The 24,810-nt window shown below is 50.5% G+C and overlaps 1 long non-coding RNA gene across 1 annotated transcript in view; it reads left to right on the top strand.

The window, feature by feature from the left end:
- Positions 1-24,810, top strand: part of LOC134761667 (uncharacterized) — a 113,630-nt gene that overhangs the window by 48,328 nt on the left and 40,492 nt on the right. Inside the window, exon 2 of the long non-coding RNA XR_010140638.1 lies at positions 5,376-10,186. This is a non-coding gene — a long non-coding RNA (uncharacterized LOC134761667). The remainder of the gene's footprint in view (positions 1-5,375; positions 10,187-24,810) is intronic.

Raw genomic sequence — 24,810 nt, forward strand, 5'->3', positions numbered from 1 at the left:
ACCCCCGCGGGCGGGGGTGGGAGCCAGCCCCTAGTCCCCCCTGGCTCCCAGGAGCCCCCTCGCAGGGGGGGGCACCCCCGCGAGGGCGGGGTGGGGAGCCAGCCCCTGGTCCCCCCTGGCTCCCAGGAGCCCCTCGCAGGGGGTGAGGCACACCCCGCGAGGCGGGGGTGGGGCCAGCCCCTAGTCCCCCCTGGCTCCCAGGAGCCCCCTCGCAGGGGGTGAGGGGCACCCCCGCGAGGGCGGGGAGTGGGGCCAGCCCCTAGTCCCCCCTGGCTCCCAGGGCCCCCTCGCAGGGGGTGAGGCACCCCGCGAGGCGGGGGGTGGGGCCAGCCCCCTAGTCCCCCTGGCTCCCAGGAGCCCCCTCGCAGGGGGTGGGGCACCCCCCGCGAGGCGGGGTGGGGCCAGCCCCCTAGTCCCCCCTGGCTCCCAGGAGCCCCTCGCAGGGGGTGAGGCACCCCCGCGAGGCGGGGGTGGGGGCCAGCCCCCTAGTCCCCCCTGGCTCCCAGGAGCCCCCTCGCAGGGGGTGAGGCACCCCCCGGCGGGGAGGTGGGAGCCCGGCCCTAGTCCCCCCTGGCTCCCAGGAGCCCCCTCGCAGGGGGTGAGGCACCCCGCGGGCGGGGGTGGGAGCCAGCCCCTAGTCCCCTGGCTCCCAGGAGCCCCCTCGCAGGGGGTGAGGCACCCCCGCGAGGGGGGAGTGGGGCCCAGCCCCTAGTCCCCCCTGGCTCCCAGGAGCCCCCTCGCAGGGGGTGAGGCACCCCCCGCGAGGCGGGGAGTGGGGCCAGCCCCTAGTCCCCCCTGGCTCCCAGGAGCCCCCTCGCAGGGGGTGAGGCACCCCCCGCGAGGGCGGGGGTGGGGCCAGCCCCCTAGTCCCCCCTGGCTCCCAGGAGCCCCCTCGCAGGGGGTGAGGCACCCCCGCGAGGGCGGGGTGGGGCCAGCCCCCTAGTCCCCCCTGGCTCCCAGGAGCCCCTCGCAGGGGGTGAGGCACCCCCGCGAGGGCGGGGGGTGGGGCCAGCCCCTAGTCCCCCCTGGCTCCCAGGAGCCCCCTCGCAGGGGGTGAGGCACCCCCGCGAGGGCGGGGGTGGGGCCAGCCCTAGTCCCCCCTGGCTCCCAGGAGCCCCCTCGCAGGGGGTGAGGCACCCCCGCGAGGCGGGGAGTGGGGCCAGCCCCCTAGTCCCCCCTGGCTCCCAGGAGCCCCCTCGCAGGGGGTGAGGCACCCCCGCGGGCGGGGGGGGCCAGCCCCCTAGTCCCCCCTGGCTCCCAGGAGCCCCCTCGCAGGGGGTGAGGCACCCCCGCGAGGCGGGGGGTGGGGCCAGCCCCCTAGTCCCCCCTGGCTCCCAGGAGCCCCCTCGCAGGGGGTGGGCACCCCCGCGAGGGCGGGGTGGGGAGCCAGCCCCTAGTCCCCCCTGGCTCCCAGGAGCCCCCTCGCAGGGGGTGAGGCACCCCCGCGAGGCGGGGAGTGGGAGCCAGCCCCCTAGTCCCCCCTGGCTCCCAGGAGCCCCCTCGCAGGGGGTGAGGCACCCCGCGAGGCGGGGAGTGGGAGCCAGCCCCCTAGTCCCCCCCTGGCTCCCAGGAGCCCCCTCGCAGGGGGTGAGGCACCCCCGCGAGGCGGGGAGTGGGAGCCAGCCCCCTAGTCCCCCCCTGGCTCCCAGGAGCCCCCTCGCAGGGGGTGAGGGCACCCCCGCGAGGCGGGGAGTGGGAGCCAGCCCCCTAGTCCCCCCCTGGCTCCCAGGAGCCCCCTCGCAGGGGGGTGAGGCACCCCCCGCGAGGCGGGGAGTGGGAGCCAGCCCCCTAGTCCCCCCCTGGCTCCCAGGAGCCCCCTCGCAGGGGGGTGAGGCACCCCCCGCGAGGCGGGGAGTGGGAGCCAGCCCCCTAGTCCCCCCCTGGCTCCCAGGAGCCCCCTCGCAGGGGGTGAGGCACCCCCCGCGAGGCGGGGAGTGGGAGCCAGCCCCCTAGTCCCCCCCTGGCTCCCAGGAGCCCCCTCGCAGGGGGGTGGGGCACCCCGCGAGGCGGGGGTGGGGGCCAGCCTAGTCCCCCCTGGCTCCCAGGAGCCCCCTCGCAGGGGTGAGGCACCCGCGGGGCGGGGAGTGGGGCCGGCCCTAGTCCCCCCCTGGCTCCCAGGAGCCCCCTCGCAGGGGGGTGAGGCACCCCCCGCGAGGGCGGGGAGTGGGAGCCAGGCCCCTAGTCCCCCCCTGGCTCCCAGGAGCCCCCTCGCAGGGGGGTGAGGCACCCCCCGCGGAGGCGGGGAGTGGGAGCCAGCCCCCTAGTCCCCCCCTGGCTCCCAGGAGCCCCCTCGCAGGGGGGTGAGGCACCCCCCGCGAGGGCGGGGAGTGGGAGCCAGCCCCCTAGTCCCCCCCTGGCTCCCAGGAGCCCCCTCGCAGGGGGGTGAGGCACCCCCCGCGAGGGCGGGGAGTGGGAGCCAGCCCCCTAGTCCCCCCCTGGCTCCCAGGAGCCCCCTCGCAGGGGGGTGAGGCACCCCCCGCGAGGGCGGGGAGTGGGAGCCAGCCCCCTAGTCCCCCCCTGGCTCCCAGGAGCCCCCTCGCAGGGGGGTGAGGCACCCCCCGCGAGGCGGGGAGTGGGAGCCAGCCCCCTAGTCCCCCCCTGGCTCCCAGGAGCCCCCTCGCAGGGGGGTGAGGCACCCCCCGCGAGGCGGGGAGTGGGAGCCAGCCCCCTAGTCCCCCCCTGGCTCCCAGGAGCCCCCTCGCAGGGGGGTGAGGCACCCCCCGCGAGGCGGGGAGTGGGAGCCAGCCCCCTAGTCCCCCCCTGGCTCCCAGGAGCCCCCTCGCAGGGGGTGTGAGGCACCCCCCGCGAGGCGGGGAGTGGGAGCCAGCCCCCTAGTCCCCCCCTGGCTCCCAGGAGCCCCCTCGCAGGGGGGTGAGGCACCCCCCGCGAGGCGGGGAGTGGGAGCCAGCCCCCTAGTCCCCCCCTGGCTCCCAGGAGCCCCCTCGCAGGGGGGTGAGGCACCCCCCGCGAGGCGGGGAGTGGGAGCCAGCCCCCTAGTCCCCCCCTGGCTCCCAGGAGCCCCCTCGCAGGGGGGTGAGGCACCCCCCGCGAGGCGGGGAGTGGGAGCCAGCCCCCTAGTCCCCCCCTGGCTCCCAGGAGCCCCCTCGCAGGGGGGTGAGGCACCCCCCGCGAGGCGGGGAGTGGGAGCCAGCCCCCTAGTCCCCCCCTGGCTCCCAGGAGCCCCCTCGCAGGGGGGTGAGGCACCCCCCGCGAGGCGGGGAGTGGGAGCCAGCCCCCTAGTCCCCCCCTGGCTCCCAGGAGCCCCCTCGCAGGGGGGTGAGGCACCCCGCGAGGCGGGGAGTGGGAGCCAGCCCCCTAGTCCCCCCCTGGCTCCCAGGAGCCCCCTCGCAGGGGGTGAGGCACCCCCGCGAGGCGGGGAGTGGGAGCCAGCCCCCTAGTCCCCCCCTGGCTCCCAGGAGCCCCCTCGCAGGGGGGTGAGGCACCCCCCGCGAGGCGGGGAGTGGGAGCCAGCCCCCTAGTCCCCCTGGCTCCCAGGAGCCCCCTCGCAGGGGGGTGAGGCACCCCCGCGAGGGCGGGGAGTGGGAGCCAGCCCCCTAGTCCCCCCCTGGCTCCCAGGAGCCCCCTCGCAGGGGGGTGAGGCACCCCCGCGAGGCGGGGAGTGGGAGCCAGCCCCCTAGTCCCCCCCTGGCTCCCAGGAGCCCCCTCGCAGGGGGGTGAGGCACCCCCCGCGAGGCGGGGAGTGGGAGCCAGCCCCCTAGTCCCCCCCTGGCTCCCAGGAGCCGCGGTGGACTCAGTGCCTCTTTAGCATATTGTGCGTCATATTATCTCCCCTCTGGAAATTATGAACTATTTCACAGATGGGTGTACACCCGTCTTTATTGGGAGGAATATCATCCTCTTGCTCTCTGAATATTAGGAACGGTATCATAGGGGTGTTTCTACTCCCTGCGGTATTGGGTGTCATATCCTCCTCTCCCGCGTTGCAGTTAGAAACAATATTAGTGGGGCGTGTCCACCTTCTGTGATATTTAAAGTAATATCATCCTCTTCCCTCCAGTATCATGGGTACAATATCCCTGGGGGGTGTACACTTTCTGTGATATATGTAGTCATATCACCCCCTCCGCCCTGGATTATCATGAAGGACCATCTCGCACGGGGGTGTACACTTCCTGTGATATTGGGAATAATATCCACTTCCCTGTCTCTGAATATTAGGAAAAATATCACAGGGTGGGTGTCCACCTCCTGCTCTATTATGGGGAGTAATATCTGTCTATTATCGGGAGAAATATCATCCCCTCCCTTTCAGGATATTAATAACCATATCACAGGGTGGGTGAACACAGCCTGCGGTGCTGGAATTATTATCATCCTCTGCCCCTCGGGTTACTAGGAACAATATCACAGAAGAGGTGTACAGTCCCTGCGATATTGGGAGTAATATCATACGCTTCTCCCGTGAATATTAGGAGCAATATCACCGGGTGGCTGTACATTCATTGCTATGTTGGCAGTCACGTCATACTCCACCCGCTGGATATTAGGATCAGTGTCCCAGGGTGATTGTACACCTACTGTGATATTAAAACTAATGTCATGCTCTCCATGCCTGGATATTAGGAACAATATCACAGGTAGGTGTACACCCCCTGCGGTTTAGGAGTCATCATATTATGAATTATTAAACATCAGCCCCATTAATAATTATCAATGGTAATATTAATTAATAGTAGAACTTTATTAATCATTAATGATTATTTTAAAGATAGGATTCTGCATGATTAAAATTAATTCTTACTATTAATGTCATTTTTAATAATCTTAGTTATTAATGTTATTAATCATTGTCTTATTACCAACATCACTTACGATGGATTTAAGTAACATTAATGACGGATATCATTATTTTATTATTAATATTGATATTGCTATTAATTATTAATAGTAATCATTAATATTTTTAATCCGCATGAAGTTTTACTGTCTCCACTGTAGTTATTAATATCGATGATTACTATTAATTGCTATTATATTTATTATTTATTAATATTAATAATTAATAAAACTGTTCCCGATATCCGTGGGGGAGAGGATATGACTCCCATTATCGCAGAAAGTGTACACCCCTCTAGGATGTGACTCCTAATAGTCAGGGGGTAGAGGATGACATGATGGAAAATATCGCACTGGGTGGACATCCCTCCTGTGATCCTGTTGCTGATCTCCAGGCGGGGAGTGGACGGTATGAATCCCACGAATCCAGAAGGTGTAGACCTCCCCGGTGATATTGTCCCTAATATCCAAAGGGAGGAAAATTATCGTCTCTTCCCCTGGATATTAGGGAGGGTATGAGAGGGGGAGGGTGTACATTCCCTGCGATATTCAATGTAATCTTATCCTCTCCCTCCCAGGGTATTAAGAACAATATGACAGGAGGGGTGTACACCCCCTGCGATATTGGGAGTCATATCATCCTGTCGCCCTGAGGAGAGAAGGCATTTCTCTTTCTGTCTCCTGTCTCTGAAGAGGAGGACGAAGTAAAAGTTGAAAAACAAGAGGAATGAAGCCAGTGGCAAGACCAGCCGGTGCCACTGATGAGCCGGCCTGAGGTGAAAAGATGAACCTCCCCCACCCCCACTCGAAGCACATGTGCTCTGAATCCACCACGAAAGACCCTTTCAGGTGGAACCTCTTAGAGTTGTAAGCCCTGAGAAAAGGGCCAGGAACTCTGTCTTCCTTCGGGGGGAGCTCCGCTCTTAAGACGCGTCTCCTGTCTCCTGGAGAGGATTAAAAGGAACATGGTCCTCCTGGAATCCGGTGTCTGAGGGGTTTGTCCGCGGCTCGTCCTGCTCCGCTTCTTGGTTCAACATGACCGGGAATTGAACCTGAGCCGTGGCAGTGAGCGTACCGATTCCTAACCACCAGACCACCGGGGAACTTAGAACTTTGTGGGAAATAGATTGCCTGACATTAGAAGTGGCTCGGCCGTCAGAAGGAAGCCTGGACAGGTCCCTTGTTTCTCAGGTGTGGCACAAGGGAACTGGGAAAGGATACCTAGACCAGTTCCCATACATAGACACCTGGTGACGGCTGGTGCTAGAACCCCCACAGTGGCTTAAGAGGGCAGGCAGCAGCAACACTAGTAGCAAAGGGACAGATAGCTAAGGAAGGATCCTGCTCCACCCGCCCACGGAAATCAACTCCTCAAGTTCTGTTCGACCCAACATCAGAAGGTCCACTGCAGGAGATAGCACCAGTGATCCCAGTGGTGCCCTCCCCTTCCCAGGGAAAGAGGCTCCCCACTCTTGAGCCCACAGTGCTTGCGCCTCCGCAAGACAAGCCTATCCCTAGGCCATCCAGAGTAGACAAGAGAGGAAGTGAAGACTCGGGAGAAACCCCTCCCTTGGCAGCTGGTTGATGACCCAAAACGGGGATCCAAATGCCCCTGAGAGAGCAGCGGTATGCTGGGAGAGATGAGGATGGTCACGTGGTGGACAGGCGTGTTTTTCTCTACCAGCCCTTCACCTCTGCCGACCTTCTCCACTGGAAAAACAATAACCCGTCCTATCCCGAAAAGCCACAGGCTGGAATTGATTTGCTCCAAACTATTCTCCAGACCCACAACCCCACCTGGGCTGATCGCCACCAGTGGCTCATGTTCCTCTTTCACAGAGATGAAAGGCGGAGGGTGCTCCAAGCAGCAACTGAGTGGCTAGAGGAACAGGCACCAGCTGATTCTCAAAACCCCCAAGAGTACGGAAGGACCCAGTTACCAGGAACCGACCCCCAGTGGGACCCAAATGAAAGAGAGGATATGCAAAGGCTAAACCGAGACAGGGAAGCTCTCTTGGAAGCATTCAAGAGGGGAGCTCAGAAGGCCACAAACGTTATCAAGGTCTCTGAGGTTATTCAGGGAAAAGAAGAAAGTCCAGCACAATTCTACCAGAGACTGTGTGAGGCCTACCGTATGTGTACTGGCTTTCATCCCCATAGCCCTGAAAATCAGCGCACGATTCACGTAGTTTGAGCCAGTCAGAGCGCAGAAGACATGTGAAGAAAACTGCAGAAACAGGCTGGCTTTGCAGGGATGAATACATCACAATTCTTAGAAATAGCTAAACAGTTGTTTGTAAACAGGGATGCAGTAAGCTGTAAGGAAAACCACAAAGAGAGTGAACGTCAGGCCCGGTGAAACACCGACCTGTTAGCTGCAGCAATCAGAGGGGTCCCCCCAGAGAGGCAAGGGAAGGGGGGCCCTGGGAAAGAAACTCAGCTTGGCTGTCAGAGTTGGCAGCGTGAGCAGTGTGCTTATTGAACAGAAATCGGACATTGGAAGAACAGATGCCTTCAGCTCAAAAGAAAACAAGGTGACTCAGAGCAAGAGGCCCCGGACAAGGAGGAAGGGGCCCAGCTCGACCTGGCAGAAGTAAGTGTTCTTGGACTGAGGGAGACCGGGCTCAAGGGTCCCCAAAGAGCCTGTGGACAGAATGACAGTCGGGGGTAGAGACGTTGATTTTCTTGTAGATACCGGTGCTGAACATTCGGTAGTAACCGCCCCGGTCGCCCCCTTCTCCAAAGAGACTATTGACATCATCGGAGCCACGGGGGTTTCAGCAAAGCAAGCTGTCTGCTTGCCTCGGACTTGCACTGTAGGAGGACATAGAGTGATTCATCAGTTTTTGTCCGCGCCTGACTGTCCCTTGCCCTTGTTGGGAAGGGACTTGCTTAGCCAGCTGAGAGCCACTGTCTCTTTGACAGAGCACGGCTCTTTGCTGCTAAAGTGACCCGGAACGGGAAGCATTATGACCCTTACGGTCCCCCGAGAGGAGGAATAGAGACTTTTCTTAACTGAGCTGGGCCAAGAGAGAAGACCAGCTCTGGCTAAGCGGTGGCCAAGAGTAGGGGCGGAAGACAACCCTCCAGGGTTGGCAATCAACCAAGCCCCCAGACTCATAGAAGTGAAGCCTGGGGCCCAGCCGGTTAGGCAAAAACAGGACCCGGTCCCCGGAGAAGCTCTTCAAGGTATCCAGGTCCATCTCAAGCACCTAAGAACTTCTGGAATTCGAGTTCCTTCTCAGTCCCATGGAACACTCCCCTCCTGCCTGTTCCCAAGCCAGGGACCAAGGACTACAGGCCGGTACAGGATTTGCGCTTGCTTCATCAAGCTACAATGACTTTCCATCCAACACTACCTAACCCGTACACATTGTTGGGGTTGCTGCCAGCTGAGGACAGCTGGTTCACCTGCTTGGACCTGAAAGAAGCTTTCTTTCATATCAGATTAGCCCCAGAGAGCCAGAAGCTGTTTGCCTTTCAGTGGGAAGATCCGGAGTCAGGTGTCACTACTCAGTACACTTGGACCCGGCTTCCCCAAGGGTTCAAGAACTTCCCCACCATCTTCGGGGAGGCGTTGGCCCCAGACCTCCAGAAGTTTCCCACCAGAAACATAGGCTGCCTGTTGCTCCAGTAGGTTGATGACCTTTTGCTGGGACACCCTATGGCAGTCGGGTGTGCCAAGGGAATAGATGCCCTGCTCCAGCACCTGGAGGACTGTGGGTATAAGGTGTCCAAGAAAAAGGCTCAGATCGGCCGACAGCGGGTACGTTCCTTGGGATTTACTATCTGACATGGGGAACGCAGCCTGGGAGCAGAAAGAAAGCAGGTGATTTGCAATCGACCGGAGCCTAAGAGCGGAAGGCATGTGAGAGAATTCTTAGGAGCTGTGGGGTTTTGTAGACTGTGGATCCCAAGCTTTGCAGTATGAGCCAAGCATTTGTATGAGGTCACAAAGGGGGGGACCAGGAACCTCTCGTATGGGGATCCCAACAGCAGCAAGCCTTTCATGAGTTAAAGGAAAAAACGGATGGCAGCCCCAGCCCTGGGGCTACCTGATCTGACAAAGCCTTTTCCATTGTATGCGTCAGAGAGAGAAAAGATGGCAGTTGGAGTTTTCACCCAAACTGTGGGGCCCTGGCCGAGGCTGGTGGCCTACCTCTCTCAACAACTAGACGGGGTTCCTAAAGGATGGCCCCCGTGTTTGAGGGCCTTGGCAGCAACTGCCCTGCTAGTACAAGAAGCAAATAAGCTGACTCCTGGGCAAAACCTGCACATAAAAGCCCCCCATGCTGTGCTGACTCTAATGAATACTAAAGGACACTGTTGGCTAATGAATGCTAGACTCACCAAGTACCAAAGTTTGCTCTGTGAAAATCCCCATATAACCACTGAAGTTTGGAACACCCTAAACCCTGCCACCTTGCTCCCGGTATCAGAGAGAGCCCTGTCGAGCATGATCGTGTACAAGTGTTGGACGCAGTTGACTCTAGCAGACCTGACCTCCAGGACCAGCCTTGGGCATCAGTAGACCGGGAACTGTAAGTGGACGGGAGCAGCTTCATCAAGCCACAAGGAGAGAGATGTGCAGGGTATGCAGTGGTAACCCTGGACACTGTGGTTGAAGCCAGATCGTTGCCCCAGGGCACTTCAGCCCAGAAAGCTGAACTCATTGCTTTAATTCGGGCCTCAGAACTCCCTGAAGGTAAGACTGTCAACATTTACACTGATTCTCGGTATGCCTTTTGAACGCTTCAAGCGCATGGAGCATTCTAGAAAGAAAAGAGCCTATTGAACTCTGGGGGAAAAGACAGAAAATATCAACAAGGAATCTTGCAATGATTAGAAGCAGTATGGAAACCCCACAAGGTGGCAGTTACGCATCGCAGAGGACACCTGCGAGCTTCCACCTTGGTGGGTTTGGGGAATTCCCGCGCTGACTCAGAGGCTGGAAAAGCAGCATCTGCCCCCTTCCGGGCACCAGTCACAGCCCCTCTGCTCCCTCAGGCACCTGATCTTCTACCTACTTCTTCTAAAGAAGAAAGAGACTTTCTCCAGGTAGAGGGAAGGACAAGTGATGGAGAAAGGATCGACTGGGTTACCAGATGGGAGAGCAGCTGTGCCACAGCTGCTAGGAGCCACAGTTGTACTGGCTTTCCATGAAACCACCCATCTAGGTCAGGAATCACCGCAAAAGTTGTTAGGCCAGTATTTCGACATCGCGCATTTGTCAGCCCTTGCCAACACGGTGACGCAGCCGTGTGGTGTGTAACCTGCCGACAGCATAAGGCGAGGCAAGGTCCAGCCATTGAGTCCGGCATACAAGCTGATGGAGCAGCCCCCTTTCAAGATCTCCAGGTAGACTTCACAGAGATGCCAAAGTGTGGAGGTAACAAGTATTTACTTGTTCTTGGGTGTACCTACTCTGGGTGGGTGGAGGCTTCTCCAACACGAACTGAGAAAGCTCGTGAACTAGCCCGTGTGCTTCTTTGAGATCTCATTCCTAGATTTGGACTGCCCTTACGGATCGGCTCAGATAACGGGCCTGCGTTTGTGGCTGACTTGGGGAACAGAAGACGGCACAGGTATCGGGGATCACATGGAAACTACATGCCGCCTACCGGCCTCAGAGTTCCGGAAAGGTGGAGTGGATGAATCGGACTATCCAAAATAGTATTCTTGTCTTCCCCGCTGGATATTAAAAACAATACCACAAGGGGCGTCCAACCACCTGCCAAAGTTGAGGGGATGTTATCCTCTCCACCCCGCCCCCGGATATTAGAGACAACAACTCAGGGGTAATGTACACCCACTGCTTTCTTGGGAGTAATATCATCCTCTCCCTTCTTGGATATGAGGCAAAATATCACAGTGTGCGTGTACGCCTGTCGCGAAATTGGATGTAATGTCATCCTGTGCCTCCCTGGATATGACGAACAATATCACGGGGGTTGTACAACTTCTGAGATATGGGGAGTGATATCATCCTCTCCCCTCTGGAAGTCAGGGACTATATCACAGGGGTAGTGTACACCCTCTGTGATGTTGGGTCTAATATCGTCCTCCCGCCCCCTGGATATTACAAACCATATCACAAGGGGCGTGTACACACACTTTGATATTGGTATGAATACCATCCTCTCCCTCTTTGGATATTCGGCGCAATATTTCAGGTGGGGTGTACACCACCTGCGATATTAGAAGTAGTATTATTTTCTCCCCCCGTGGATATTAGCAACAATATCACAGGGGCTGTGAATATCCCCTGCAATATTTCGAGTAGTATCGTCATCTCCCCTCATGAATATTAAGAACAATATCGTGGGGGGACCTGTACACCCCCTTTGATATTTGATATCATCCTCTTCCCCCCGGATATTAGGAACAATATCAGGAAGGGATGGACACACCCTGCGATATTTGCTGTCACCTAATTGTCTCTCCCCTAGATATTAGGAAAAATGTAACTGGGGATGTGAACAGCCCTGCGATATTGGGAGAAGTATCATCCTCTCCCCCCTTGCATATTAGGAACAATAGCACGGGGTGGGGGGTGTACTGCCTCTGCGATATTGGGAGTAAAAGTATCCTCTCTTCCCCTGGATATTAGGAAGGGTATCAGAGTGGAAGGGTGTACATTCCCTGCGATACTCAATGGAATCTTATCCTCTCCCTCCCAAGGTACTAAGAACAATATGACAGGAGGGTCATACACCCTCTGCGATATTGAGAGTCATATCATCCTCTTTCGCTCTGCATATGAGGAACAATATCACAGGGTTGTGTACACCCCCTGCGATATTGGGAGTAATATCATCCTCTCTCCCTCTGGATATGAGGAAGAGTATCACAGGGCCGTGTACGCCCCCTGCGGTAGTGGGAGTGATATCATCCTCTCTCCCTCTGGATATGAGGGAGAGTTTCCCAGGGATGTGTGCAACCCCTGCAATATTGGGAATAATATCCTGTCGCCCTCTGGATATCAGGAAGAGTATCACATGGGTGGGTACACTCCCTGCAACACGGGGAGTAATATCATCCTCTGCCCCCCGGATGTTCAAAACCAAATCATGCGGTTGGTACACCTGTTGCGATATTGGGAGTAATATCTTCCTCTCTCCGCCTGGATATTAGGAGTAATATCACAGGGGTGGTTTATATCCCCTGCGATATTGGGAGTAATATCACCCTCTCTCCCCCTGGATATTAGGAACAACATCACAGGGGGTGTCCACCCCCTGGGATATTGGTGTCAAACCCCCTGTGATATTAGGAGTCATATCATGCTCTCGCTGAAGGGGTGGCCTGCCCCTCCACACCTGTGGGTATTTCTAGTCTCGTGGGATGAGAGACGGAGAAAAGAAATAAGGCACACAGACAAAGTAGAAAGAAACAACAGTGGGTCTAGGGGACTGGCACTCAGCACACCAAGGACCTGCACCGGCACCGGCCTCTGAGTTCCCTCAGTTTTCATTGATTATTATTCTCATTATTTCTGCAAAAAGGAATGTAGTAGGAGAGCAGGGTGATAATAAGGAGAAGGTCAACAAAAGACATGGGAGCAAAAGAATCTATATCATGATTAAGTTCAAGGGAAGGTACTACACCTGGACGTGCACGTTGGCCTGATTTATGTTTCTCTCCACCTGAACATCTCAGCGGAGTAAAGAATAACAAGGCAGCATTACTGCAAGCATGTCTCCCCTCCCGCCACAGGGCAGCTTTTCTCCTATGTCAGAGTTGAACAAGTGTACAGTCGGGTTTTACACCGAGACATTCAGTTCCCAGGGGCAAGCAGGAGACAGTGGCCTTCCTCCATCTCAGCTGCAAGAGACTTTCCTCTTTTACTAATCCACCTCAGTACAGACCCTTTACGGGTGTCAGGCTGGGGGACAGTCAGGCCTTTCTCATCCCACGAGGCCATATTTCAGACTATGACATGGGGAGAAACTTTGGACAACACACCGCTGTCAAGGGCAGAGGTCCCTGCGGCTTTCCACAGTGCATTGTGACCTTGGTTTATTGAGACTAGAGAATGGCAATGACTTTTTCCAAGTATACTCCCTATAAACATTTTGTTAACAAGGCACATCCTGCACAGCTCTAGATCCCGTAAACCTTGATTTTATACAACACATGTTTTTGTGAGCTCCAGGTTGGGTCCAAGTGGCTGGGTCAAAGTGGCTGGGGCAAAGCTACAAATTAACAACATCTCAGCAAAGCCATTGTTTAAAGTTCAGGTCTTTTTCAAAATGGAGTCTCTTATGTCCTCCGTTTCTACATAGACACAGTGACAGTCTGATCTCTCTTTCTTTTCCCTACACTTCCCCCTTTTCATTTTGACAAAACCGCCATCGTCATCATGGCCCATTCTCGCTGGTCACTGTTTCTCCAGAGCTGCCGGATACACCGGTAGAATAACAATAGAGAACACAGACATACAAGGATTAATACAAAATTTGCAATAGTGGAATTTCCAGTGGTTTTAACCCAAGTGACAGGGTTAAGATTTGTGAGGCTATTAACAGATTTTACCATTGCCTCCCATTCTGGCACCAGATTTCACTGGGCTTTTGATGTTTCAAAAATTTGTTCTTTCAATTTAGAAACATCTAAGGTTAGATTATCTTCTCTTCCTTGTAGATGGCATCTAACCATGTCCCAGTGATGTTCAGATTCATTCTTGGCTCCAGGTGTAATACAAAAATCTAATGTATTCCAGTCACACTGTAACTGAGAAAGATATTCCAAGCTCATGAGCCTATCTCCCATCCAGATAACAGTTTGTCTAAGATCATTAATTGGATTTCCCAATTTTTGATCTATTTGAGTCTAAGAATTCCACAATTTTGAGGAATTCTTTTGCCAATTATTCACATATTCTGCAGTTTGAACAGAGGAGTGTAAAGCAATTCCAGCAGCTGCAGCAGTAGCTGTGACTGCAATAAGACCCATAATCACTGCAATTAAAGTAAAAATGAATTTTTTAGATCTGGTTAGGACTCCTTTTAATACTTCTGTGATGATATGTACGGATGGAGAAGCCTCCCACGGTTGGTCCGTGGACACGGGGATCCACACGCCTTCTCTTGCCATTACTAACAGAACACGATGCTGCCAATCCAAAGTTGAATCAATGCAAGTAAACAACCTGCAATTTTCACAGGTTATAGTTTGGGAATCTGGTTTAAGAACTATGTTTCCTACAACCAGCATAGAAGGGGGTTTTACACAACTTTGCAAAGGAATTGTCAGATTGGAACTTAGGTTAATAGTATAATATGGCTTATGATTTCTTCTTCCCATAAGTTGATTTCCAGACCAAATTCTAATGTGGTATGAGGCCACAGTGAGCTTCCATAATTCTGGGTGTTCAGGACCAACAACAGGACTAAGTAACTTTGGTCAGGGTGATGAAATCCCCTTTTCACCCCCTTTCCAATGATAGGGTGATTCTAGCCTTCTATAAACCTGGTCTAGCTTTTTAGTTAAATCACTATCATAGGCTGGATTAGTGGGCCAGACAGATGGAGCCTGTGAACATGAGTGAGTCTGGCCCATACAATCATAATATAATTGGCCTCGAGGGGCCCAGTCTATAATAATTCCAAATTTATGGTTTTGTAGTACCACTGCAGTATCAGCCACACATTCTTCCCAAACTAAGACTTCTGGGTCTTTTGATTCTTTTGGAATTTCCTTGGGACATGGTTTCCCTTTAGGCCTAAATTGTAAGGATCTTTGATAGGAAGAATTCTGTAAATTATTCACTTGTGACTCAAGTGACATTCCACTTATCCTATGATAAGTAAATTTACTGGTGGCACTGACAGTAGGTACTTCTACCAATCAATTTTGGATTGTAGGCATTAAGCATCCTGGTGCTTTTCCCAGGCAAATAGGAGGATAATGGTACCCAGTGGAAATGTTTATCATCATTCCTTCTTCTTCAGGTTGGGCAGGGCCACGGTCATCTGTGGGGCCTTGTACCCATGCACTGTTATTAACATCTACTTCAATAGGATTATCTATCCAAGTGACTGCCCGAATTCAGGCTGGGAAAGGCACATAGGCCCAATAAGTATAGTTAGCTGCAGCGGCTCCTGCAGACATAGGGAGACTTACCACCGTTGATACAATCACGAAAGCTGCAAGCAGCATATTCTCTGGAGTTTGTGTTACCCTGGTGTTTTCCAGGCTTTTTTCAGCTAACTGTGCCAGCTTCTTTAGCTGGGGCCAGGTCGGAGGCTCCGCCTTCTTGGTGGATGGCAGCTTCATCTGTTCTTCTGATATCACCATTTTGTTCACCCTGCGAGTTGATGATGTTCGATTGCGGGTTCTCTGTGTCTGGGGAGGCGCCTTCCTTTGCATCTCTGGTGGGTTCATTGTAGAACTTCACATGTCTAGCGGGTACCCAAACAGGAAGCTGATTTTCTCCTGCTGAAACACAAGCAAAACCTCTCCCCCATGTTATCACCTTACCTATTTCCCATGTTTTATGTTTGTTGTGTTTCCACCAAGTCAGTTTTCCCTCATGTGGGCTGTTCTTTTTACCAGTCAAATGTTGTTCTGCAGAAGTAGTGGTCTGATTTCTATATATATTTTAAAAATTTAAAGTATAGAGTGCTAGATTAAGTTGCATCTGGGTAGTGTTATACTCATTACTGTCTTTTTCCTTTTTTTATTTTGTTTAACCAATTGAGCTTTGAGTGTTCTATTAGTTCTTTCAATTATGGCCTGTTCTTGGGAATTAGAAAGGATTCCTGTGGTATGTGTAATATTCCACTGATTTAAGAATATTTGAAATCCTTTACTAGAGTATCCTGGCCCATTATCTGTTTTAATTTTTTCTGGAACTCCCATGACTGCAAAAGAAGCTAATAAATGTCTTTTAACATGGGAAGTACTTTCTCCTGTCTGGCAGGTTGCCCATATGAAATGTGAATAAGTATCAACTGTCACATGGACAAATGACAATTTTCAAAATGAAGGTGCATGTGTAACATCCATTTGTCATAATGCATCAGGACATAAGCTTCTGGCATTAACTCCTGCCTCTTGAGTGGGCAGGTGTAAGACTTGACACTGAGCACAATGTTGTACAATATTTTTTGCTTGTTTCCGTGTGATATCAAATTTGTTTTTAATCCTGTTGCATTTACATGAGTCAGCGCATGAAGTTCTTGTGCTTCCATGAAGGCAGATGATACTAGCAAATCAGCTTGTTCATTGGCCTTAGTTAAAGGCCCTGGGAAATTAGTATGTGCTCGAATATGAGTAATATAAAATGGGAAATTTCTCTTTTCTCACAGTTTGTTGTAACAATTTAAAGAGCTGATTTAACTGATCATCCATCCTATATTTGATTAGGGTTGTCTCAACATCCTTTGTAGCCTGTACTACATATGCAGAATCTGAAACAATGTTAATAGGCTGATTAAAATCTTGTAAAACTGAAATGACAGCAATCAATTCTGCTCTTTGAGATGAGTGATATTGAGTTTCAATGACTCATTCTTTTGGCCCAGTGTAAGCCACTTTTCCATTGCTGGAACCCTCAGTAAACACTGTGAGAGCATTTTCTAAAGGTTTATGTCTGGTAATTTTAGGTAAAATCCAAGTAGTCAATTTCAAAAACTGGAAGATTTTTGCTTGTGGGTAATGATTATCAATAATTCCCACAAAATCAGCAAGACCAATCTGCCATGCACCAGAATTGATAAAGCTTGTCCAACCTGTTCCTTGTTTAAAGGAACAGTGATTTTATCTGGGTCATTTCCACACAATTTTACTATTCGTAGTCTTGCCTGACCAATTAATGTAGCCATTTGATCTAAGTACAATGTAAAAGTCTGAAGTTTACTGTGGGGAAGGAATGACCACTCCACAAGATCTGTATTTTGAACAATAATGCCTGTTGGAGAATGTGCAGTAGCAAAAATTAAAAGTTGAACTGGGGCTAAGTGATGTATTCTATTTACTTGTGCTGACTGAAATTTTTCTTCAACTAATTCAATTTCTTTAGTTGCCTCTGGAGTTAATGTTCTTTTACTATTCAAGTCTGGATCCCCTCTGAAGATAGAGAACAAATTTGATCTGGCATAAGTAGGGATGCCTAGAGTTGGCCGAATCCAATTAATATCTCCTAGCAATTTTTGAAAGTCATTTAATGTTCTTAATGTGTCTTTTCTTATTTCTACTTTGTGTGGTTGAATTTTTCTCTCCTCTACCTGCATTCCCAAATAATGAAAAGGAGTGGAGGTCTGAATCTTATCAGATGCCATTGTCAGGCCTGCGTTTGCAACCTGTGTCTGCAGAAATGTGTAACAGTCAATTAATTTGTCTCTTGTTTCTGCAGCACACAAAATATCATCAAGATAATGAATGATATAAGAGTCTGAAAACTTGTCTCTAACTGGTTGAAGAACTTGAGCTACAAAAGTCTGACACATAGTTAGACTACTAAGCATTCCCTGAGGCAACACTTTCCACTGAAATCTGGTGGCTGGTTCTTCATTATTTATGGCTGGTATCATAAAAGCAAATTTTTCAAAATCCTGTTTTGCCAGAGGAATGGTAAAAAAGCAATCCTTCAGATCAATTATAATTAAAGGCCAATCTTTGGGGATCACGGCTGGAGAGGGCAGCCCAGGTTGGAGAGGCCCCATGGGTTGAATTCTTGCATTAACGGCTCTTAAATCGGTTAGCATGCGCCCTCTGCCTGATTTTTTCTGACTTGCAAACACAGGAGAATTCCAAGGTGGAAATAAAGGCTCAATATGTCCCTTTTCTAATTGTTCCTTTGCCAATAAGTGTAAGGCCTGCAGCTTTTGTTTTGGTAGTGGCCACTGATTTACATATACAGGCTTTTCCGTTTTCCAAGCTCATGGAATGAGTTTTGGAGGCTCTACAGTGGCCACCCCGAAAAAGGATACCCTAGTCCTTTTCTTTCTGGATTTCCCTTAGCCTCAACCGGAACTTTAATGTCTTCTCCATTTTTCCCTAGTCCTTTTCCAGGGAGATATCCCATTTGTGTCATGATTTTTTGACTCAGGGGGCTGTATATGGAGACTGGAATAGTAATCTCTGCATACCACTGTTCTAATAAGTCTCAGCCCCATAAATTAATTGGAATAGAAGTAATCATAGGCTGAACTGTACTTTCTTGATTATCAGGTCCTAGACAATGTAAAATTTTGGCACTTTGATACACTTCTGAGGCAGTGCCCACACCAACAAATCCTGCAACAGGCTTTTGTTTAGACCAATTTTTTTTGGCCATTGATTTAAGGCAATGATAGAAACATCAGCCCCAGTACCTACTAATCCTTCAAACTGCTTTCCCTGAATAGTAACTGCACACACAAGTCTATTCTCTGAGACCTGACTAGCCCAATAAACAGCTTTCGCAGCAGGGTTGGTACTTCCAAACCCTCCTGTTCTTTCTGTTTTGCTATCCCCAATTTTACTATAAGGCAAGAGCAGTAATTAAGCAATTCTATCACCTGGATTGGCACTCCAGGGAACAGTAGAGCTGATCACTAACTGAATTTCCCCTTTATAATCTGAATCAATTACCCCAGTATGAATTTGAACTCCCTTCAGATTTAGACTTGATCGTCCTCAAATAAGGCCTACCGTCCCTTCTGGCAGCGGGCCATATACCCCTGTAGGAATCTTTTGCGGGGGCTCTCCAAGGAGTAAAGAAATCATTTGTGTAGAACATAAATCTACTGCAGCGCTGCCTGCTGTGGCGGGGGAGAACTGTTGTATTGTTGTAGTTGGCCGATTTCCTGAAATGGTGGTATTTACTGTGGGGGTTGTTGTCCCTGAAAACCCTCAAGAAAAAATGGCTGAATCAGGAATGCCCCACTTTTTTGCAGGGCCTGGGACTGGCCCCTGTTCCTTTTTCCTGACAATGGTTGTCCATTTTATCAAATGTAGAACGACATTCCTTAGCCCAATGATTTCCTTTTCCACATCTTGGACACAGGCCAGGAGGCTCCTTTTTATTGCTCTGTTTATTTAAGCCTGGGCAATTCTTTTTTAGATGACCGATTTGACCACAATTATAACATTTTCCCCCAAATGTTTCAACTTGTCCTCCTAAAGCAGCCCCTGTAATTGCTTGAGCCAGTAGCATTGCTTTATGCATAGCTCCTCCAATCCCATCACAGGCCTTCACCTATTCTGTAATTACATCAACTCCTGCTGAAACCTTTCCTCTTAATGGCTTTATGGCCGATTGACATTCTGGATTTGCATTTTGAGAAGCCATTATTTCTACAATAACTTTTCGGACGTTATTAACTGCAATGGATTTTGGAGCTGCATCTTGCAACCTTGCCACAAAGTCTGGATATGGCTCCTTAGAGCTTTGTCTGATTGAACTAAAAGAAGGGCAGGAGATTCCTGGGTCCTGAATCTTTTCCCAGGCCCTGAGGCAAATAGCCCTTAGTTGTTCAATAGCTTCATTTTCCATTACTGATTGTTGGTTAATAGTGCCCCAATTTGGACCTGTTCCTAGCAATTGGTCTGCATCTATATAAACAACAGGGTTAATAGCATGATTTTTATGTACCTGTTCTTGTACCCCATCAATCCACCAGGTTTTAAACTGTAGATACTGAGAGGGTGAAAGGGAAGATTTAGCCAAAATTTCCCAATCATAAGGACTAAGTCTATTTCCACGAGCAATGGAATCTAATAATGTTCTCATATAAGGAGACGTGGTTCTTTCGTAGCTTTTAACATTTTCTTTCTGCTTCTTTCATATCTTTTAACATTTTCATGGTGAAAGATTCATATCTAGCCTCAGTTCGGACAGACGCTCCTGCTTGACTCCCTTTCCCGACCGGCATCGGTTGTAACATTACCGGATACTGCCATGCCTCAAGATCTCCCCGTTTTCTGGCTGTAGCAACGGTCCCATGCAGTGCACTATCTTGTCCACTAGGTGGTAATGTAGGATCAAACGCCATCGCCCTGGGTTGTTGCTATAGTGCCTTGCTATTTGGCACAGGACGCACAGCCTGAGATCCATACGGAACCTCTGGAGATGGCGGATACTGACATTCGGCTGGCGGCTGGTGTTGACAAACTACCGATGGTTGGGTTTTATTTTCTACTGGCTGCTATTGCGGATACTGTGCCTGGATTGGCTTTTGAGATTGTGATGTCACAGGCATCTGAACCGCAGGAGAAGGAGTTGGTGGCCATCGTGGTTTAAACTCTGATGGCCCAAATAATTCTGGACCTCCTTCCCCCAGTTTTGATGATTCAGGATATATTACCTCCTGTAATTGATTATAGTCAACATTTTGGGTTGACCGAGCCATTCCAGGCTCTACTGCATTTTTACAACGTGAACTTTCCATTCCTTTTTTAACTCTGTTCCTGCCTCTTCTTCACAATCTATTACTCAGCTTTCAGGGGCATCAAAGACTGAAATGCTGTCTTCTTCTCTTTGAAATGGTTCTAAAGTTGCTTTAGTAATGGCCCAATCATTCCATACTGTAAGTGGGATGATTTGACCTTCCCTAGTTGCTTGTTTTAGTTCTTTGCCAATTTCTTCCCAATCTTTTAAATCTAAAGTTCCCTATTCTGGAAACCATGGGCAGACTTGTTCTATTGTTTGAGATAGCGTGACTAGATTTTCTGTAGAAGCTTTAACTCCCCGTCTTCTTAAGAGAATTTTAATGAAGCTGAGATAAGAGGCATATTTACTTTCAATTTGCCCCATTGTTACCCTGGATTCCTCCAAGGGCACAAGCTTACCGCAAGGCTGACTGGATGTACTCGGGAATCTCTCGTCGGCTGTCCTCAATGTTCACATTGTTAGCGTACCTTCACCCTAGAGAAAGGCACCTGCGTTGGGTGGCAGAAGAAGGGGTGGCCTGCCCCTCCACACCTGTGGGTATTTCTAGTCGGGTGGCATGAGAGACGGAGAAAAGAATTAAGACACAGAGACAAAGTAGAAAGAAACAACAGTGGGTCTAGGGGACTGGCACTCAGCACACCAAGGACCTGCACCGGCACCGGCCTCTGAGTTCCCTCAGTTTTTATTGATTATTATTTTCATTATTTCTGCAAAAAGGAATGTAGTAGGAGAGCAGGGTGATAATAAAGAGAAGATCAGCAAAAAACATGGGAGCAAAAGAATCTATATCATGATTAAGTTCAAGGGAAGGTACTATGCCTGGACGTGCACGTAGGCCAGATTTATGTTTCTCTCCACCTGAACATCTCAGCGGAGTAAAGAATAACAAGGCAGCATTACTGCCAACATGTCTCGCCTCCCGCCACAGGGCAGCTTTTCTCCTATGTCAGAGTTGAACAAATGTACAGTCGGGTTTTACACCGAGACATTCAGTTCCCAGGGGCAAGCAGGAGACAGTGGCCTTCCTCCATCTCAGCTGCAAGAGACTTTCCTCTTTCACTAATCCACCTCAGCACAGACCCTTTACGGGTGTCAGGCTGGGGGACAGTCAGGTCTTTCTCATCCCATGAGGAAATATTTCAGACTATCATATGGGGAGAAACCTTGGACAATACCCCGCTTTCAAGGGCAGAGGCCCCTGCAGCTTTCCACAGTTCATTGTTCCCCTGGTTTATTGAGACTAGAGAATGGCGATGACTTTTACCAAGTATACTGCCTGTAAACATTTTGTTAGCAAGGCACGTCCTGCACAGCCCTAGATCCCTTAAACCTTGATTTTATACAACACATGTTTTTGTGAGCTCCAACTTGGGTCGAAGTGGCTGGGTGAAAGTGGCTGGGGCAAAGCTACAAATTAACAACATCTCAGCAAAGCAATTGTTTAAAGTACAGGTCTTTTTCAAAATGGAGTCTCTTATGTCTTCCCTTTCTACATAGACACAGTGACAGTCTGATCTCTCTTTCTTTTCCCTATACTCGCCCTCTGGCTATTAGGAACAATATCACGGGGTGAAGTGTGTACACCTGTGCGATATTGAAAGTACTATCATCCTCTGTGCCACGGGTTTTAGAAAAGAAATCACAGTGGGTTGTACAGCTGGTGTGATATTGGTAGTAATATCGGTCCCTCCTTCCCTGGATATTGGGAACAACGTTACAAGGGGCCTGTACACCACCTGCGATATTCGCAGTCATATGATTCTTTGCCCACCTGCATATTAGGAACAACATCACGGCGCGGGCGTCGTGGAAAACCCCGGCTATTTGGAAAGTATCATCCTCTTTTTCCCTGGATACTATGAAAAATATCACAGCAGAGATGTACACCTTCTGCGATATTGGGAGTAATATTATCCTATCCCACCCTGAGTATTTAGAAATCCATCACGGTGGGGTGTACACCCCTGCCATATTGGGAGTAGTATCATCCTCTCCACTCAGGAAATTACGAACAAGGTCATGGGGGGTGTACTCCCCCTGTGATATTGGGAGTAATGTCGTCCTCCCCAAACCTGGATGTTAGCAACAAGATCACAGAGGGGGTGTACGCACCCTGCGATATTGGAAGTAACATGATCCTCTGCCCCCCGGATATTGGCAAAATTATCACAGGGCGGGTGTACATTTCCTCCCGTGTTGGGAGTCATATCATACTTTTCCTTTCTGGATATCAGGAGTTAAATCCCAGGGTGGTGTGCATTTCCTCCGATATGGGGGGTAATATCATCCTCTCCCCGTTGGGATATTCAGAACTGTAACCGGGGGGGTGTCCACCATGTGCGATATTGAAACCAATGTCATCCTCTGTTTGCTTGGATATTAGACACAATATCACAAAAATGTGTACAACCCCTGCGATATTGGGAGTAATATCATACCCTCCTTCCCTGGATATTAGAAAACAGTATCATCGGGGTGAACACCCCCTGCGATTATGGAAGTAAGATTTTCTTTTTTTTTCTTCTTTTCTTTTTCTTTCTTTCTTTTTTTTTTTTTTTTTTTGAGACAGAATTTCACTCTAGTTGCCCAGGCTGGAGTGCAATGGCACGATCTCGGCTCACTGCAACCTCTGCCTCCCGTATTCAAGCAATTCTTCTGTCTCAGCCTTCCGAGTAGCTGGGATTACAGGCATGTGCTACCATGCCCCGTTAATTTTTTTTTTTTTTTTGTATTTTTAGTAGAGACATTGTTTCTCCATATTGGTCACGCTGGTCTTCAACTCCCGACCTCAGGTGATCCGCCCGCTTCGGCCTCCCAAAGTGCCGGGATTACAGGCGTGAGCGACGGCACCCAGCCACCACTTAGCATTTTCATTGTACATTTCTTGAAGTTATAGATTTCTACACACATTGATTGTTGCTTTGTTGTACACTTATTTAGACATAAAATGAGAAATCGAAAAGAATAAAATGGGCACAGTATCCCTAAAGTTTCACATTCTGAGACATCTTAAAAATATTTGCTTTTTAGAAATTTGTTTCAATGAAGAAACTGTGGTATGCACACACAATGAAGTATTCTTCAGCCTCAAGAGGAATAAAATCCTCTCCACTGCAGAAAAAATGGATGAGACTGCAGGGTCTGTATGTTAAGTGAAATAAGGCAGGCACAGAATGACAAATATTACATGTCCTCACTTCTGTGTAGGAATAAAAAAGAAAATGTTGGCCAGATGTGGTGGCTCAGGCCTGTAATCCCAGCATCTTGGAAGACCGAGGTGGGCGGATCACCTGAGGTCAGGAGTTCAAGGCCAGCCTGGCCAACTTGGTGAAACCCTGTCTCTACTGAAAATGCAAAAAATTAGCCGAGGGTGGTGGTGTGCGCCTATAGTCCCAGCTACTCGGGAGGCTGAGGCACAAGAATCGCTTGAACCCGGGAGGTGGAGGCTGCAGTGAGCCCAGATTGTGCCACTGCACTCCAGTCTGTGCCACAGAGTGCGACTCCATGTAAACACAGCACAAAACAAAATGAAACAAAACCAAAAAACAAAAACAAAAACAAAACCAGACAGACACTTCTGACACAGGAGGCAACATGGATGAACCTTGAAGACATTATCGTCAGTGAAATAAATAAATCCCAAAAGGATAAACACGACCAGCCTCAGTGGCTCGCACCTGTAACCCCAGCACTTTGGGAGGCTGAGGCAGGCGGATCCCTTAAGGTCAGGAGTTCGAGAGCAGCCTGGCCAATATGGTGAAAGCTCCTCTCTATTAAAAATACAAAAATTAGCTGGGCGTGGTGGCGCACGCCTTTAATCCCAGGTACTCCGGAGACTGGGACACAAGAATCGCTCAGACCCATGATATGGAGGTTGCAGTGAGCCGAGATCACGCCGCTGCACTCCAGCCTGGGTGACAGAGAAGTACTCTGTCTCCAAAAGAAAAAAAAAACATTCACCACGGCATGATTCCACTTCTATCAAGTGTCTAGAGTAGTTAAACTCACAGAGTTGCAAATTAGAATGGTGGCCCCCGGGGTGAGTGAGAGAGAGGAGTGGAGAGTTTGGTGAATGGTGCAATTTCCATTTTGAAAGATAAAACTGTTCTGGAGATGATGGCGGTGATGGTTGCTAAACAATGTGAATGTACTTAATGTCATTCAACTGCCAACTGAAAAGTAGTGGAAATTGTCGTGTTTATAGTGGCCATTCTAGATGAAATCATATATATTTATAACTTTTAGTATTGATACGTGGTATATTTTCCCATAATAAAAGATGAAAATGAAAGCAGTTGGATCTTTAAAAAGAAAAGAAAGAGGCGAATAATGAAGGGGGTGGGTCGCCCCTTCACAGCTGTGGGTGTTTCTCGTTGGGTGGAACGAGAGACTTGGAAAAGGAAAAGACACAAAGTGAAGAGAAAGAAATAAGGGGACCCAGGGGACCAGCGTTCAGCAGATGGAGGATCCCACTGGCTTCTGAGTTCCCTTAGTATTTATTGATTACTTATCGGTGTTTTTTAGAGAGGGGGATGTGTCATGGTCACAAGACAATAGTGGGGAGAGGGTCAGCAGACAAACACGTGAACAAAGGCCTTTGCATCATAGACAAGGTAAAGAATCAAGTGCTGTGC

This window comes from Pongo abelii, chromosome 6 (assembly GCF_028885655.2).
Source record: "Pongo abelii isolate AG06213 chromosome 6, NHGRI_mPonAbe1-v2.0_pri, whole genome shotgun sequence".
NCBI lineage: Eukaryota > Metazoa > Chordata > Mammalia > Primates > Hominidae > Pongo > Pongo abelii.